Genomic DNA, 14,635 nt, shown 5'->3' with positions numbered 1-14,635 from the left:
CTGGATTGGGTGGCTCCTGCGGACCAATCAGACTGCTGCATTCTAGATCCTATAGTTTTAGGATTCAGCTCAGTACAGAACAAGATGTGTTGCAGTTGCAAGAACTCCCTTTCAAATACACTTTCTTGGAGTTTTATTAGGGCAGCTCAGAGGTCTCCTTTAGATATAAACAAAACCAGGCGTAATTGCTTTATTAGTGAAAAAGGATATGGAGCCAAAGTGGTACACTTTTATCGCGGGAAAATGTTCCATGCCCTCATGCAATCCCACCACTGATGGGTCGCTGTACAGAAGGGTCCTGCTACAGGCTCTCACAGCACTGCTAAAAGGTTACATATTGTTGTAACTCCAGCCAGACTGGAATTCATTTAATTCTGAAGGTCTTGCCCTTTTCTTGAGCACATCCTGCAATATTGTAACATGCAAAACAATAGATAAGACTTTCCTTTTTTTTTAACAGGGGCAATAGATTACCTAATCAATGTGAGGAATATGGAACTTCCTTCCGAATTCAGCATAATATTCAACAGAATCAAGTTTCCTGGAAGCCTGGGATGTGAGGAGGGTGGGACGGAGAAGAATAGTAAGAATAAATAGGAAACGAAAAGACAGCTTGAAAATAAATTCCTGTGCTTGGAGCTATTTTAGGATTATGTGAAATGGCAACGTTGCAAACTGGATTATCCAAATGCTCATAAGGTTGTAAGTAATATAGTACCAAGTGCTTCCCAGGAATCTAAAAACAAGCAGTCTTTTACCCTGGCTGATCCTGTGTTTGTGAGTATTTTTCTTGGGCTTATGTTTTCCATAGAATTAGTCAAAGAAATCCATTTTCTAACTAAATCCAGTGATGTGCATGCTACACTTTAGAAGAGCATGGAATCTGGTGCAGTTCCTCACTAAAATATGTTTCCAGTGGACTGTGGTCTACCTTTTACCATTTACTACCTTATAGTTGCAATGACTACTTGCAACGTCTATTGATCACTTACAGATGTCAGGCTAGCAAAGCCATCTTTACCTGCAACAAGAGCCTGCACAGCTCTACAAATCATGCAAGATTCTGCATGGAGTCCAGAACAGTGCTGGTACTGGTTCTTGTTGTTCTGTCACACTGTAAAAAGGCATCTTTCCCTTTCCTTTAGCTAGCAGAAGAGATGGCTACAGAAGTTAAACTGGAGCAGCTGGCTGTACAAAGAGTTCTTGGCACTCCTGAGCTGCAGTTGTCAGACTTTGGGTTGGTGCTGGCTGACTGCAGCTTCCCAAATATGCAATAGGGTAAATTAATGAATTGCCACAGAGACCGAGGATACCAGCGCTGCTTTTCCAAAGAAAACCGTTCTTGCAAAAGGTGTTTCTGAACATTTCAACATCTACACAAGGTGGTGGGGTGCAAGCGGTATCCAAAAGTTTGAGATTGCTGCAGAACAAAAAAAAGAAAGCACTCTGAAGAAATTAATATATTGTGTGTTCAGACCCAGAAACCTCCCCCCTAAATAAATTCACACTTGACTCAAATTTTTGGTTTGGTTTTTGGCAGAATTTAGGCCACAACTTTATTGATTACAAAAAGTGACTGGCTACATAGGTTCTGATTCAACTAGCTCCCTGCACCCTTGCAGGCAGCGCTGACCCAGGGCACCAGCATAGGTCAGCCAAGGGTGAACATCTGGTTAAGCGGAAAGCTGGGAACAGGCTAACTCCACCACCCAAATGTCCCCCTGGACTCAGGTATGGGCACAACCCCCTCACAGAGGTTGACCAAACCATCAAGTCCCTGGATTCCTTTAACAGAATACCCTTCACAAAGGGATGGCGAGAGCGTTCTCCCATCCCTATCACCTGAACCAGAGCCTATCCGCAACCTTACAAGTTGTGACGATTTGCTACGTGGCAGGCAAAACCCAAATGGCAATAGCCAATCAGCCAAGTGGGGAAAGTTCCTGCTGTGCCCCTGTCCCAACGACAGATGACACACGACGGCATAGCTAGGTCAAGCGCAAAGCCCTAAAAGTAGGGAGAGGTGGGAGGGTGTTCCGAATGCAAGTGCCGAAAGAGGAAGCTCTGGGTCACGTGCATGGGCATAAATAGGTCCCTCGAACCATTTGGACTGCGTCCCATTGGCCAGATTGTATCTAGCTTCGAGGGACCTACCAATCGGGTGTTGTGGCTGACCAAATGTACCCACCCACAACACAGGGTGTCGGTTGTCCAGGTCTCACTGCAATATGTGCCCTCTTTAAGGGAGGACCCGATTTGTTGTGGATTTGTGGGTGCCCTGACTCCCCCGGATTTCTGAGTGCCCTCCTTCTCCCTAGATTCCTGGGTGATGGGGTTTAATCAATGTATAGAGAAATTTTATATTAGACTACCATGTATATTATGTTTATGTATGTGGGTATTGTTATGTATTTTGTTATGTGAATTTATTTGACATGGTTTATTGTGCTGTGTGTGTATGATTACACAATTACATATTGGTTCATTGCAAACCACTGAGACCCTTTGGATAGTAAGTGGCTTATAAATGAAATTAATAATAAAAATAAAAATAAAGAGCAGGTCCAGCTCCCAAGCAAGTAATCTTATTGCTATGTAACACATAAACAATACACCAATTGAAATGACGATTAAGCAGTTTATAAGAAAGAGAAGAGACAAAATATAGGTTAATTCAAATATTAACAGGGTAGGTCCACGCTATACATACATTGCTTTGCTGTTATGACCAATCTAGTGCTGTTCTTGCGAGGATAGAATTCATAATCCTTCAAACTAGGGAAGTGCAAGGTACTTTTTAGAATAGGAGAACATGTGAGGGGTAGTATGGCTGATCCATTACACTATCTTCAAAATAGACTTAATGAAAGGTAGTTGTAGAGACAAATCAAATTCATTCGTTAACTATTCATTATTGGCTCGGCTTAAGCAAGAAAGCCTAGGGAATTTTCCGGCCTAGGGCCTTGACCTCCGTAGACGTGCGGGTCTCTTATTTTGGAAATCTGTTTATTTTTATTTTATCTTTTTGCACAGGGTACCTAAGTGCCCACGCAACTGGTGTCCCTATAAATAAAATGCAAGATGTAAACAATTGGGCCTTTGTAGGATTTAGCATTGTTCCACCAAAGTTTCCCCTTGCTCTTTTCCCAACTTAAGATTCCCACCGCTTTTGCTTGAAGAAACATTTTCCGTTCCCACGTTCTTGTTTCTTTTTAATAACATGCATTTAATTATGAAAATAAGGCAGGGCCATGGGGTTGCTTTGAGACTGATGGGTGTTTTGGACAGCTGGGGCTTTCAAGAAATGGCAATTCTGTTTTTTGTGGGAATGTAGTCCCGGGACTGTGATCTTCTGTGAAATTGAGGCCTGCGGTCATGAGGTAAAGACATTTCAGGGACTCCCATTTTGCACAGCACACTCCTTGCCCTTTCGAATCTCCTAAATTGGGCATCGTGTTTGGATGTAAAGGTACACAGAAACTGTGTATGGGGGGGGGGGAGTCACAAGAGGCCAAAAAAAGGCTTTCAACTCTCATAGACAGTTGTCCAGAGAGTTGTACAAGTCAACAAATCACTGACAATGCCATGCAACTCCAAACATTTGCAAAAAGGAGGAGGCCACTGAATGAATCAGATGTTTAGTATCTACAACAAGAAATATTTCAACATGGAAGAGGTGCCACAAAGGAGGTCTGATGCTCAAAAGAGACCACCTTTGCTGTGAGTCCTGGAAGACTTGTTTCTTGCCTTGCAGGCTACTTTCTACCTGGTCTGAGAGGGCTTTGGGGCCCTGAATGAGTCCAGCTACAAAAGCTGAGGCTGCTGAAGAGGTCAGAGGCCATCTTTGTTGTGAGTCCTGCAAGACCTGCTACTTAGGATACCTATGGACTCTTGGGGTGGAGTATTGGTGAGGCGTTTTTGTTGGGTCAAGATTTAGTTTTGGAGATGCTTAATTTCCGTTGTTATTGGTATTAACTGTTTGCATCTTTATTGTTAGACCTTTTGTGGGGACTGTTCAATTTCATTGTACAGTGGTACCTTGGTTTTCAAATTTAATCTGTTCCGGAAGTCCATTCCAAAACCAAAGTGTTCCAATAATCAACGTACTGTACTATAAAATAAATAAGACAGTATTGTAGATGATAAAAATGAAAATTATTATTTTTTCTTACCTGCACTGATGATAGTTATTATTTGGATGGGGGACTTTTATCCATTTCCGTAGTCACACAATCAATCAATCAATCAATCAATCAGTAGCTGAACTGGGTTCTACAAAGTCACAAAAACAAATTAACCAAAAAAGCCTCAAAAACAAAAAAAACAAAATAAATAGCAAAAACAAAAGCGCCAAACTTAAGTCCCTTTGACTTCCGACATGTTCAAAAACAAAGGCGCAGTTTCTGATTGGTGCAGGCACCCTGGAAAAAATAGCCGACAGCTGCATTGGACGTTCAGCTTCTGAAAAATCTTCAAAAACCGTAACACTTCCAGGTTTTCGGTGTTTGGGAACCAAGGCATTTGAGTACCAAGGCGTTTGAGAACCAAGGCACCACTGTATACTTACTGAGACATTTTTATTCCTTGTTTATAACTACTTTTGTAATCATGCAAATCTTTCCATGTTGTATGCTGCATTGAGTCTGTTTCAACTATGGAAAGTGTTATGTACTGAGCTGAATCCTGGAACAATAGGATCCAGAATGTAGCAGTCTTGATTGGTCCGCAGGAGCCACCTAATCCAGCTCCAGGTGGAAGTGAATCAGCGATCTGATTGGCCTGCAGGAGCAGCCAATCAGGCTCCTGGATGAAGTGAATCAGCAACCTGATTGGCCTACAGGAGCAGCCAATCAGGCTTCTGGAGGAAGTGAATCCGCAGCCTGATTGGCCTACAGGAGCAGCCCGGAATTAGCCAATCACATGGGGCCCATTGTGTAAATAATGTATATATAGCTAGATGTTTTGGGGTAAGTTCCATTCATTGCTACTACGAGCTGAATAAAGAGAATGAAATTCACACTCGACTCCGAGTATATTTCAGAAAGGCAGCACACAAATAAACAATGATGGTGATGAAAGATGCATCAATATGAGCCGTGCTATTTTTCTAGAAAAATGGGCGCCGTAAGTCACCATGAACACCTCCCTTCTTCTTCTAGAATGGTAATGGTGCCCACCTGAGAGGGGCCAGAACTGAGTTCCAGCAAATTCCAGCCGACAAAAGCCCTGAATTTGAGGCTAACTGTACTATGGGTAAGTTCATCCCTTGGGAACTACCACTTCTTTCAGGCCTCTGCCAGGGTCATTGCCTTAGTTTCTTTTCAACTATGCAAATGCAGATCAAAACTTTAATCCTATGCATGCTTACCAAAGGTGGGAGGTTAAGTGCATGCTTTAGCTGCAGATGATCCCAAGTTCAAGACTGGTCCGAAGCCATGGAGAACTGGTGCTGGTCCATGTAGACAATACAGTGGTACCTCGGGTTAAGTACTTAATTCATTCCGGAGGTCCGTACTTAACCTGAAACTGTTCATAACCTGAAGCACCACTTTAGCTAATGGGGCCTCCTGCTGCCGCCGCGCCGCCGGAGCACGATTTCTGTTCTCATCCTGAAGCAAAGTTCTTAACCTGAAGCACTATTTCTGGGTTAGCAGAGTCTGTAACCTGAAGCGTATGTAACCTGAAGCGTATGTAACCCGAGGTGCCACTGTACTGTGCTAGATGGACCAATGGTCTCATCTGGTCCTAGACTGCTTCCTCTTTCCCCATATATTTGGAAGTTAACGTTCTTAGGAGTAGACTGCAAAACCCAACAATGACATTTCTCTTAATTATACCAGCTTGCCTTATACCACCACCATGGCCAGGGACAGTCCCACCATTAGACCAAATGAGGCATCTTCCTCTGTGCCCTGCATCCCCTAAGCTAGCCTGCTGCCCTCAGGTGCAGTGTATCATTGCCAGCATTGAAGGACTTGCTTAGCATTTCACATCCACCTTGACTTGCCTCTGTAATCTATGGATGCTTCCAGGGCATTGTCTGCTCCTGTTTCATTGACTTGAGTTTTCAGTTCCTCCTGCCTGTGAATGAGGACAAGACGCTTAGCCCTCTGAGCTTATAAATTCCTAGCAGGGGACAGGGGGCATCTGGGAGGCTATCAATGCCTCCAAGATAAGAGGGAGGTGATCCCACATATCCTGAGGGAATCAGTTGTGAGACTACTCTAGAAAGAGCCCTTTCTTTAGACCTTGAGGGCTACAAGAGCTAGCAACAAATCTACCCCTTTTCTGGGTCAAAGGCAGGTGGCTGCTGTCCAGCTTACAGAAGTGGCATTTGAGGTGCAGCGGGGGACATGAAATGATGCAGAAAGACTCCACCCACCCACAAATCTGAGCCTTCCTTACACGTGCAGAGTCTTGTGCACAGCCCTTAGATCCAAGACATTGCCTCTCGATAATGGTGATGAAAATAAACCACTAGAATTGTTTTTTTTTTAATTAAATCACCAGCTTGTAACTTGCTAGGCTTTTGCTGCCCATGCACTCCCCCCCCCCTATTCCTGCTTGCCCTCGCCGGCGTTCTTCTCCCCCAGCAATCAGGATTCTGTTGAAAGAATGCTGCAAAAGAGTGAAAAGCGACTTTCATCCTCTCTTAATGATCGGATCTCTTCTTCCTGAGAAGAAACAGCCTAGAGGTCTCGGGTGAAGAATGAGATTTTCAGCATTGTGACAAGAATCCTGTTTGACAACCCTGTTTATGTTGTAGGAAATAATGACTGCTGACAATTTTGAGGACCACCCGCTGGATTATTTACTTTCAGAGTCAACTCTGTTTAGATAGTGTTACAGTTTCGCATCTGGCTTGCCCGCACATGCTACTTGAATGCTGTGTTTCAGTTAGCGCAATGCGCCGGGAGTGTAATCAATAATGTGTATATGTCACGTTGTCAAGCAAAGGCTATTAATATCACACTCTTGAGGCTCACATTAAACATTTTGCTCACTTAAAAGGCCGGGAGCCCATTAATGGAATTGGGTTTTCTTTACATAATAGGGATGGAAATGCTGGTGGAACAGCATGTGGATGATTGTGGGTCGCTTTTAAGATGGAAGAAAGTAGGTTGTGCTTGTATTAATTCAAGGGGCACTACCTGGTCCTTATTTCAGGGATCAGGTGTGCTGTTTGGCCCCTTTTGGACTACAGAGAGGGAATGGACATGGGTGGCGCTGTGGGTTAAACCACAGAGCCTAGGACTTGCTGATCAGAAGGTTGGCAGTTCGAATCCCCACGACGGGGTGAGCTCCCATTGCTCGGTCCCTGCTCCTGCCAACCTAGCAGTTCAAAAGCACGTCAAAGTGCAAGTAGATAAATAGGTACCACTCTGGCAGGAAGTAAACACCGTTTCTGTGCACTGCTCTGGTTCGCCAGAAGTGGCTTAGTCATGCTGGCTACATGTACACCGGCTCCCTCGGCCAATAAAGCAAGATGAGCACCGCAACCCCAGAGTCGGGGTCCCTTTACCTTTATCTTACAGAGAGGGAAAGGGAGATTTTGTGCTTACATGAGTCTCTACCGAACTAAGCCTAGGACCAGCATGGACTGCAATGTACAAAGATGAACTCCAGGTTCATTTTACGGTAGCTTATATGTTCCTTTTGAAGCTGCTTTATATTGAATTACTGTGCTCTCCATTTTTGCTTTATAAACCATTTTATCCTAGAAGTCAGAATTGTTTCAAATAAATAAAACCTGCAGGTCTTCCCCAGCACGTTGTCTACATGGCTGGTTGTAGCTCATATAGCTCTTTATGGTTGACGGGGAAGAGTGGCAAGATGTAGGAGGGCAAAGCTACATAGCTCACCCTGAGTTCCCCAAGCTAGACTGCTGACCTCAGCTGCTGTGGAGGACACTGTCCCATTGCCAGCATTTAAATCAGACTCAGTTGCCAATGTGAGTGGCTTTTGTACATGAAATGGAGGCAGAATTGTTCTTTGCTTCTAGCAGCAAAATAGCTCGGACTGGCCCGGAACCCAGACTGCGTCAGTCACACTTTAATCTGAGCAATCATATCTGCTGCTATGGAAGTATCCACTTGGGCGCCATTTTGTGGAATGTACCCACGGAACAAGGTGGGATTAGCTTCTAAGTAAATATGAGTAGAAAAGTAAAAAGTAGAGACATCACCTTGCCAACAAAGGTCCGTATAGTAAAAGCTATGGTTTTCCCAGTAGTGATGTATGGAAGTGAAAGCTGGACCATAAAGAAGGCTGATCGCCAAAGAATTGATGCTTTTGAATTATGGTGCTGGAGGAGACTCTTGAGAGTCCCATGGACTGCAAGAAGATCAAACCTCTCCATTCTTAAGGAAATCAGCCCTGAGTGCTCACTGGAAAGACAGATCCTGAAGCTGAGGCTCCAATACTTTGGCTACCTCATGAGAATACTCCATGGAAAAGACCCTGATGTTGGGAAAGATGGAGGACCCAAGGAGAAGGGGACGACAGAGGACGAGATGGTTGGATAGTGTTCTTGAAGCTACCAGCATGAGTTTGACCAAACTGCAGAAGGCAGTGGAAGACAGAAGTGCCTGCCGTGCTCTGGTCCATGGGGTCACGAAGAGTTGGACACGACTAAACGACTAAACAACAACAAAATATGAGTGGGCTGTTAGTACGGATCCAACCCAATGTGCTTATCCTCAGAAACCTCCAGGTAGAGACTGACACACTAGAATGACACTTTGATGCACTATCTCCATGGCTGGTGAAGCTCTAGCATTAATAAACACAGATTCACCTAAAAATTAAGGACTTCACAGTTAAGGAGAAGGTGTACTCAAGCAGAATGTGCCATCAGTTGGGCGGGGGGAAGGATTGGTGTGAAAGAGATATTCCTCTCAAGGCATGCTGTCATTCCAGCACATGCATGGAAATGGCTACTTCCTGTTTACCCATCCATGTTACAACATAGCATACCTATGGTGTTTCATAGATAGCAGCCTGGTTCACACACCACAGTAATCCATACCTTGACTCAGCTGCTGTGCTGGCCTAAAAGGAAAGTGGAAGAACAAATTTGTTTGCAACTATTTGGGAGTCAGCGCGGTCCTGGCACTCCATAATTTGGTTTACCATGCAGTTTGAATGGGACCAGCTGAACCTCAAAACTGATTATTAACCCCTTAGCATTTTTCTTAAAGCAAAAGTGTTCCAAGGCAACAGAATTCTGCAGCAGTGCCACAGAGGGCCAAAAGTGAGCAAATAGCCTGTGATTCTCTAGCCTGGATTGCTCAGTTGGTTAGAGCGTGAGGCTGATAACAAGGTTGCAGGTTTGATCCCCGTATATTCCTGCATTGCAGATGAACCTCAGAGTCCCTTCCAACTCTACAATTCCATGATGCTATGAATGCCTCTCTTACTCTGTTACAGAGGACTGGTGCTATTTTAAAATCCTGCAGATAAAACAAAGGATGGTTTATCCCTTCAAACACCACACTGCTCACTTAAATATTATCTTCACTGCTGCCGCTGCTTCTGCAGATCAAGGACAATGCCTTTTGGAAAGCAGCAACCAGTCATTTATATACAACACTTGCTGAAAAGAATCCTTGGTCGACAAAAGGCGGCACACACTTGAGAATAAACTTTCCAGATGTCCACGTCTTATAGCAAAACTCCGATGTGATAAAATGTATAAGAACTAAAACCCTGAGAGGCACAATCTAGCTAAACGAAGCACATGTTAGCAGGTGCCCAGACCTCTTTAAGAGAGCCTGTGTGGTAGGGCTAGGACTGGGGACAATTATGTTGTCATGAAGCTCCTTTGGTAACCTTGGGCCAGTCATTATCTCTGAACCTAGCGTACCCTCTCAGGATTTTATGCAGGTGAGGATAAATTTGTGGAAAGAAGCATGTATGCAACCTTGTGGTCCTTGGAGAAGTAGGATATAAATGCAAATGTAATAAATAAAATAAAAATGGAAATCAGTGGGATTAACAGTGCTTCACTTTGGCTAGAGTATGGGACAGAGGAGGGAAGGAAGGGGGAATACATGTTTTTTTGGGGGGGAAGGGCAGGGTTGCTATTTTAGCAGGAACTCAGGGGAACTGAGTTCTCTTGCATTTTTAAAAATCAAATAATTTGGGATTTGTCTGGGTGTGTGTGTGCTGGAACAGATATAGTTACAGGGAACCAGGCAGAGGGCCTTCTTGGTAGTGGCACCCACCCTGTGGAACGCCCTCCCACCAGATGTCGAAGAGAAAAATAACTACCAAACTTTTAGAAGACATCTAAAGGCAGCCCTGTTTAGGGAAGCTTTTAATGTTTAATAGATTTTTGTATTTTAGTGTTTTGTTGGAAGCCGCCCAGAGTGGCTGGGGAAACCCAGCCAGATGGGCGGGGTATGAATAATAAATTATTATTATTATTATTATTATTATTATTATTATTATTATTATTATTATTATTACACCCAGTGCCTGAGCCACCCTATAATCAATAAAGTTGTGGCCCTTTCTAATTCATATCATTGTCTGCTTGAGTTTATTAAGCACATCTTACATTTAGCCACTGTCCAGGGAAGTGGGATGGCACTGTGACTGGGCCAGCAATAAATTAACTAACCAACTTCGTGGTGAGTTCCCCCTCCTTTTTCCAGAAGAAAAAAAAGCACTGGGAAAGAGTATGACATATCTGTCATTCAAAACTAAAAACCTTAGGCCTTATCTTAACGCCGTACAGAAGGGCAATAGCTCAGACAGGCTACTGGCACAGACAAAATGGTGACTTCTAACTTGAAAGCTAAAAGTCACCAGCTGAACAGAATGCAAATGGTTACTTCAGGGATACAAAATGCTAGGAAATAAAACTTGGGTTATGGAGCTAACATATGCTGGCAAGGATTAGGTGTTCCGAGAATGAGAAATTTAAAAACCAAGCTAAACTTGACAAGGGGGTCAGTTACATGCGGATATCTGATGAGAAAGATCCTGTTACTACTAAAGCAAATGGTAACACCATCCATTGCTTTGGACACACGGAGACACTTTTTTGGACGTTAGTCCAAGGCCTAATGAAGCCAACAAAAAAGCCTTCAGAAAGGTCCCTTAAGGTTAGTGGATCCATGGCATCCTGTTTATAGCCCAAGGCAAACTCTTCTTGTTGTATGTAATACATGGATATTTGATGGCCCAGATTTGAAGTTAATTAAACACACATATACAAAGTAAATGACCCGCAACACTTAAGTAAGTGACCCGCAGAAGTTTTGTCAAGCTTTTCTAGGTCTGTTTGTCAGAGCCTGATGGATGACAAGCAACCAATTAAGAGTTAAAAAATGATGGCTTGCATTTTGTAACGCAACGTGGGAGTTTGTTTTAGAAATCAAGTATGAGGGAAATAGATTAGGTGAACCAATGCACAAAGGATGTGCTAAAGAAATCAGTCTACATGTAACACAAGAATTGTGTGTGTGTGTGTGTATAATGGGACTATATTTCATTCAGGTTTTTTTTAAAAAAAACAACCACCACCAATGAAGCACATGCATTTAGTATTTTAAAGGGAGACCATTCTGAAACAAGCATTACAAGAAAAAGTTCTAATTCTGGATGGACTTGCTGACCAAACTTTCAAAACTGCACCACTTGCCATAGCAATGATAGATGACACAAGCATAACTGGCCAAGGAAAAATGATGTATGTTCTTGTACCGGCCCACTTTAAAACACTGCTTTCTATTATTGTATTTTTAATACAGTGGTACCTCAGGCTAAGTACTTAATTCGTTCCGGAGGTCCGTACTTAACCTGAAACTGTTCTTAACCTGAGGTACCACTTTAGCTAATGGGGCCTCCCGCTGCCGCGGCGGCACCGGAGCACGATTTCTGTTCTCGTCCTGAAGCAAAGTTCTTAACCTGAAGCACTATTTCTGGGTTAGTGGAGTCTGTAACCTGAAGCATATGTAACCTGAAACATATGTAACCCGAGGTACCACTGTAAGTCAATAACTTACCTTCTCTAGAAACCCTAACATTTGCCAAAATATTTGCCCCAAGGCTAGCCTGCAGTTGAAGCCATTTCCAAATCAGAGACTTCACAACACAAACTTTTCATGATTTACTCTCTCATTTCATTGTGTTTGAAGAATATGAAACAAAAGCTACCCAATTTTTACCCTGTTTACGTAGAGGAGCAAGCACTCGGACCCACACATGCAGACAAGCAGAACACATATTTAGGACTTTGATGAGCCTTTCCTTGCCTACTGAACACATGGTCCTTCTGGAGTAGCGATCACTAGTGATTAAATATATACATATACCCTGCAAGTATACAAAATCAAAAAAAAAAAAAAAAGGTTCACAATCCCCAAAGAGGAGAGCCAGTGTGGTGTAGTGGTTAAGAGCGGTAGTCACGTAATCTGGGGAACTGGGTTCGCGTCTCCGCTCCTCCACATGCAGCTGCTGGGTGACCTTGGGCTAGTCACACTTCTTTGAAGTCTCTCAGCCCCACTCACCTCACAGTGTGTTTGTTGTGGGGGAGGAAGGGAAAGGAGAATGTTAGCTGCTTTGAGACTCCTGAAGGGGAGTGAAAGGCGGGATATCAAATCCAAACTCTTCTTCAAAGGAGATGGAGATGGGGCTCCATGACTTTTTTAACAGTTCAGTTGAAAGACCATCAACTTTGGGCTGCTGTTCTTCTCCTTGAAATATTTCAGTCCCTGCCGATCATTTACAATAATTCTTATGCATGAAACAGTGGCTGAATTTGCTTCTCCTCCTCTTCCCTCCCAACTCCCTTTTCTTTTGTGTCATGTCTTTTACATTGTTAAGCTTGAGAGCTGGGACATTTGGAAGATTTTCCTGCAGCCTCTTTTAGTTGAAGAACGAGATAAAAAAATGCTTTACGATAAGTAATAATAATGTACAAACTTACTAATTAATCAAGTTTTTGTTCTACAGGAATGCATAATATCTATGGGCTTCTGGAAATACCCAAATTCCGAATTTTATAGCAATCAACACATCTCGGGTTCTTTGTGTGCTGAATTTCAACTTCCTGGGAGACTTGCATACCATAACCATTTGGGGATAACACTTTGGGTGTCCTGTTATAAGTGAGAGGTATATACAAGGGACTCATTTTTCTGGCAGTCAGGTAGCCAAAGAAAACCACTTGGGTCTAGTTTATTGGGATTTACTCTTAACAAGTTCAGTGCTCCTGTCAGTCAGCAAGTGGGATTCAGTCATATGCATGGAGAAATGAATTTAAAATAAAATTAAAAACCCTCCCCATCTACCCAATGGCAAAATGTGTAAATATATATTATTTATTCATTTAATAAATTTATACATTGCTAGATTGTAAAAAATCTCAGAGCAGTTTACAAAAAGATAAAAACATTATTTGTCTAGTGTTGCAGCTAATGTGGAAACTGCAGGGTGATATTCTGCTGAGCAGCAATATACAGAGCTGAACAACCTGCCCCACAGACACCCATAACATCTGAGCAAATCCTTTCCCAAGGAAAGCTTAAAACTTTGGTTGCCATTCACCTGTGAAAGGAAAAACTGAAACAACGAATGGTAAAATAAACTACAATCGACAGGCTGATTCTGAATTGCATTATTAAAAGGAATATACAATTCCTTAATGTCCTCCCTCTGAGAATTTCTAAGGAAAAATAAAATACGATAAACACTTGGTTTATACTCAAAATATGCCTGAGTACTACCAGAGGAGGTAAAAAAAAAAAAAGGGGTCACACTATATGGAAGATGGGGAGTAAACAAGGCTTTTATAGGAGTTAGAATGTGTCAAATAACCAGGGGTAACCAGTTCTACGGATAGGAAAAAAGACCACAAGTTTAATGATGCTTGTCTTTGGTATGTAATGAAAGCTAGACTTCTCCAGTGTGGTTGTAGTGGTTAAGAGCGGTAGACTCGTAATCTGGTGAACCGGGTTCGTGTCTCCGCTCTTCCACATGCAGCTGCTGGGTGACCTTGGGCTAGTCACACTTCTCTGAAGTCTCTCAGTTACACTTCCCAGAAGTCTCTCAGTCTCACAGAGTGTTTGTTGTGGGGGAGGAAGGGAAAGGAGAATGTTAGCTACTTTGAGACTCTTTCGGGTAATGATAAAGTGGGATATCAAATCCAAACTCCTCACATATTTTTCTAGTTACTGGTTAAGGTCCTCTTTGGATGGTATGAAAGAGGAGAAAACCAGGAGGCACAGCAGGACTTCACCACTTTGACTTATGGATCTTCAACTGTGTACTGGGGCTTCCAGTGGAACGTCAAACCTCTGGAATCCAAGGAGCCACCTATGATCATGAAAGTGAGTAGCCTAAATACCGTATTTTTCGCCCCATAAGACGCACCTAGATTTTTTGGGGGGAAATAAAGGAAAAAAATTTTATTTCCCCCCAGGTGTACTGCGCTACACCAGGAGCTTGGGGCGTGCGGAGCTCAGCGCGCCCCAAGCTTCTGCGTGCGCGCAAGCAGTCCGCTGCCGCCCCAAGCCTCGCGCACCCGGTGGGACCTCCTGCCGGGTGCGCGAGGCTTGCAGACACTCGCCCGAAGCAGGGGGAGCCCTCCCGAGGGCTCCCCGTGTTTCGGGCGACAGGCTGCCGC

The sequence above is a fragment of the Podarcis vaucheri genome, assembly GCF_965113315.1.
Source record: "Podarcis vaucheri genome assembly, chromosome: 3".
Classification (NCBI taxonomy): domain Eukaryota; kingdom Metazoa; phylum Chordata; class Lepidosauria; order Squamata; family Lacertidae; genus Podarcis; species Podarcis vaucheri.
The sequence above is the reverse complement of the archived record's forward strand: the minus strand, read 5'-3'. Positions refer to the sequence as shown.